Genomic DNA, 4,688 nt, shown 5'->3' with positions numbered 1-4,688 from the left:
TAAAAGTGTGAGTTTATTTTAGTATGGATAAAAGCAAAAAAATTTAAAATTCGCCATATTACGTCGAACACCAATCAGATGCGCTGCGAAATATTGACGTCGTTCAACGTTTTCTAATGTTATGTTCGTATTCCAACGTTAAACATTTTTGGAGCGTTCCAATATTATTTGGATTATTTATTTTGTACTTTTAAGTTAAAAAATCGGTGAAAAATTTAACAAATAAATTTAAGCATGTTGCTGCAGGGTCATGTATGCACTTTATGGGTGAGATTGTAATTGTAAATTTTTTTATAGGTACCAGTGAAAAATCCGACAAGTTTTCTGGGATGGTCTCTAAGTTGGTCACTGAACACTAAACTAACACACTAAACAATAGACCCAGTCCAGATAAACCTTCGTTGCTAAAAACGAGTCTTTAAAATATATATAAGACAATTAACTTGGATTTACCAAGGCAATTAACATAAATTTAGCCAGAATCGATTGTTCAATTGTTACTGAACTCTGTGACTAACCGAAATAATGCTTTTAAGTGCACAATACTAGTGCTTATAAAATTGAGATGAGTATTCCTGATAAACTGGCCATGGAATGAGGTAGAATATTGAGGGAAATTTAGTAAAAAATAGTATAGGTGTAAAACCTGAGATATCCAAATAATAAAAGTCGTATAAAATTAAGGGTCCAAGTCTAAAAATTACTCAATGGCAGCACAGTCGCCAGTTGGAGAACAGTAAGAATAGTATCACTGAAACCAAGTGTCCCATATTTGTTTAGATATTAGCAAACTACCCAGTATTGTTTTAAATTATGTTGTAGATATTTGGGTAAATTAAATGAAAAATTGTAATTTTAAAGTTTCTTTTAATAATGATCTTACTAACATATGAGAGCATATGCAACAGTAATACTTTATCAAGTACACCAAATTTGTATTTAGAAATATGGTTTAACATATTAAATTCTCCTATAAATACTCAAATTAAATATCTGCTCAATTTCTATTAACTGACTTCAGTGACACAATTTTTGAGTTCATACATTGTCTATCGTAAGTATTGCTCGAAAGTTTTCAAATTACTCTCTGCCATATATCAGGCTGTAAAAACTTCATAAAATCACATTTTTCAGTTAAATTTTATTCAGTTACCCTTAAACTGGTGAAGTATAGCTCATCGAACTATTTGATGAACAAGAAACGAGACATTTGATATTGCCTTTTTGTAATCTAATCATGGTGGAATTTTATTGATACTTGTTGAAGGTTTGTATTTAATTAACATTTATCTTTTTTTATTTTTTTTTGGTCTGGTTGGCATTTGAATCTTCTATGAATATTCTTCATGTAAATTTGTAGATCTAAGCTTATCAAATAAACATAACTAAAAATAGTTAGTACTCGTTTTGGCGGTACATAACTAAAATTGAAACGATACATAGAATATTAGTATGGCTCTTGCGCAAGGATGTTACTCAAAATCGAAAAGCGTTCCATATTTTCCAACTCAAAACTTATTCAACTTAAAACTCACTGTTCCAGAGACATGCAAATGCTGCGATGGTTATCTAATCGACACACAAGTGCAGACCAGGAGACCATACTCAAAATATAGTCCTCCACAATCCTTTCTAAGCTAGTGTATGGCTCCCTACTCTTCGCCACTGCTGCTCGAAAATACTGCACTCAGAATATCGCTGGGTACCTTTCGATCCTCCCCTGTAATTAACTTGTTCAGTCTCAAAATCCACCCACCATTTTCTTATCGTAGAGATTTATTTTCACTAAAGTTCGCTGTGAGATCGCTTGCTCTCCCAACTTCCTTAAATCGGACCTCCACTTGGAGTCATCCACCCGCCCTGCACCGTCTTATCCCTAATTACTCCACTCGCACTTCTTACATAATTGCAGATCTTCTGCTTAGGGCTGGAATTGACTCGATGCATCGCCTGCTTGACCACTACTCTACTACTTGGACATGCACTATCTCCTTCATAAACATAACTTTATATCAATTTTATAAAAGAGCACATTGTCCTTACCTTATTCGGTCCAAGTTCTGTGAACTCCTTCACTGTTACATTGGCGGCAAGCACATATATACCGATGGCTCCAAATATCGCAGCGGGCTTGGCAGTGCATTTGTGGTGGACAACTGGGCATTCCGATTCAAGCTCCCTGAACTGGGTTCAGTATTGACCGCTGAACTCTCATTCAAAGCTTAACACACGTAAATCCTACATCTCAACACAATCCTTCAATGAATGGCTAATACTGACCGACTTCCCAAATATTCTCGATTGTTTCCTGGAACACAAGTTCAACCATACCCTGGTCACCGACTCACTGTCAATTATCCATACTCTCTATCTGAATCGGATGAGGACAAGTTTACTGTGGATTCGAAGGAGTGAGAAGTCACGTTGCTATACCGGGAAATGAGCAAGCGAATAGTGCGGCTAAAACGGCAGATTCATCTCCCCTCCCTATCCCGGACGTTTGTGTCTATACCGACCTTATCCCATTCGTTTCTTGTTTGACATATAACGAGGTAAAAAGACTTTGGGCCCTGGAGGCCAACCGCAACATGCTCTTTGAAGTTAAAGCTGATTTTTTCTCTTCTCTTTGCGTTCCTTGTCTTCACGTTCCGTCACCATGCCGTAACTTTGAATCGACTGAGATTGGGCCACTGTCGTTTCTCGCAGGGCCGCTCGATGACATGATGACTTCAAGCCCGTCTGCGCACTGTAAGTTTTGTCGCCGTGCCCCTCTTTCAGTCTACCACATTGAACGACTGTCCGCGGCTCAACCAGATTAGAGCTACGTATGTGCTGCAAAATATTATAAGTGTCTTCACAGGAGAAAATACAGGCAGACCTCTCGGATTTCTACAAGAAATCGATTTTCTCCATAGAATCTAGCCTATGCTAAGTTTAATGTTACTGACCAAATAACCATAACCACTTCGGTATAGGTGCTGATGTATGTTATCTGGATAGAACCTCTACTTCATTATGGTTGTGTTTGTAATCCTATATTTGTGTTCATTTTTCAATTGTATATACACAATTTATACTTTTAACCCCCGTGTTTGTGTTATTAATTTTATTTGTTTATTAATTTATTATTTTATATATGCATTTTATGTCTGTCCGCGTCCCTTTTAGATCAACATCGTGCTATTGTATAGTTGCGAAATGACGAAACCAGCCAAAGAGATAAAAAAGTAGTTAAATAGTAAATACTTACATCAGAGTGTTCTTCACAGTAATTACCGATATTCATGGTACATCGTCTGGGTCGTCGGCCTTATTATATTTAACCATTTTTCTGTTATTTTTTCTATAATTACACTAAAGAAACACAACATCATCGAGATAATGCATAAACAAGACCATAAAGATTACGAGCGTTTCAGAGTGCTTCAAAAATTGCACTTTTTCAAACGTCTATTTTTCACTCAAAATAATTTTTTTGCAGAAATAACTTCTAGTCCGGGTAAAGTAGAGACGTAGAATTGTCGTAAAGTAGTTTTCAAAAATTAGTCATTATGCTTAATATCTCTAAGAAGACCTATTATACCTATCAAGAAGTTAATATCTTGTTTGTTTCAATCACGGTTTTATAAAGATTCAAATAGGGGTCTTCTTTTTATTAAATTTCAAGTAATCGTAATTAATATCTTTTCAAATAATTGAATAGATTTAAAACTTACACTATTTATATAATTCCTAAGACACATCAAGGACCACGAATATGTAGACGGTGGATATAGAGCAAGATTTACCACTCATGAAGTAGAAATTTGGTTCGCTTGATCGTTTTATCGTTCTGTTAGGTATGGAGAAGTTTTTAAGTGACATAATGTGTAATGAAAATTAGCATATTCATAAAATCGTCACATACGTATATATAAATTCGTGTTAATATCGCGCGCTAAAACGACACCGAAATGAAATTAGTTACATTCTGCGCCGTTTCAAACAAATGTACGAATACATGCATAAATTATTTTAATCTCCTAACGCAAAATCACCGGAGGAATTTTCAACGGAGACAAGTCAGTTCGCGGAAACGGCCTGAAAGCTGAATTATTATCTTCGCAATGCCGTAAACACCGTCTAACGTATTCAGTTGTATTGTTTCTGGGGGAGGAAGAGCAAGTTTACTTTCGGAGATAAACACTTTATAAATCCTCGTACGGCGACAATTCCCTTTTTGGTTTCTGAACAAACTACAAGAGGAACTAACTTTAAAGATTAGACCGGATTATTTAGTGTGTCTTGCCAGATTTCATACTATTTGCATTACTATCGTCTAAATAAAGTTGATGAATCATTTAGTTTATCTTTGTGCACCTTTGTGGAAAAATAAATTGAACAATTAATTTTTCGTAGGTGTTTTTTACATTACTTATAATCCTCTTTAAATATTAAATCTATAATAAAAAGTAAGATTCACATTCCCTAAGTTTGTAATAATTTTTTGTTCTTCGGGCAATAAATCTTATTCACTGCTGAATAAAAATTAAAATCAAATTAAATTCGATTTCGTCCTTGTACAATATTTGCCGCTTGCGATGTTTTTTGTTTATTTTATCTAAATAAAGTTATCGTTCATCAAAAAAATGCGGCTTATTAAAGTTACCATAACACAGATCGTCTTTTACACTTAAAAACATACGGGC

At 34.9% G+C, this 4,688-nt stretch overlaps 1 non-coding gene across 1 annotated transcript; it reads left to right on the top strand.

Annotated features, from left to right (window-relative positions):
* The first annotated feature begins 1,398 nt into the window (after positions 1 to 1,398).
* LOC143189402 (U6 spliceosomal RNA) lies at positions 1,399 to 1,504 on the top strand. Its single transcript, XR_013003857.1, has one exon. It is a non-coding gene; the product is annotated as a U6 spliceosomal RNA (small nuclear RNA).
* Positions 1,505 to 4,688: the final 3,184 nt, after the last annotated feature.

The sequence above is a fragment of the Rhynchophorus ferrugineus genome, unplaced genomic scaffold (assembly GCF_030347505.1).
Source record: "Rhynchophorus ferrugineus isolate W39M unplaced genomic scaffold, kcgeb_rfMv2 rfM1, whole genome shotgun sequence".
Classification (NCBI taxonomy): domain Eukaryota; kingdom Metazoa; phylum Arthropoda; class Insecta; order Coleoptera; family Curculionidae; genus Rhynchophorus; species Rhynchophorus ferrugineus.
The sequence above is the reverse complement of the archived record's forward strand: the minus strand, read 5'-3'. Positions and strand labels throughout refer to the sequence as shown.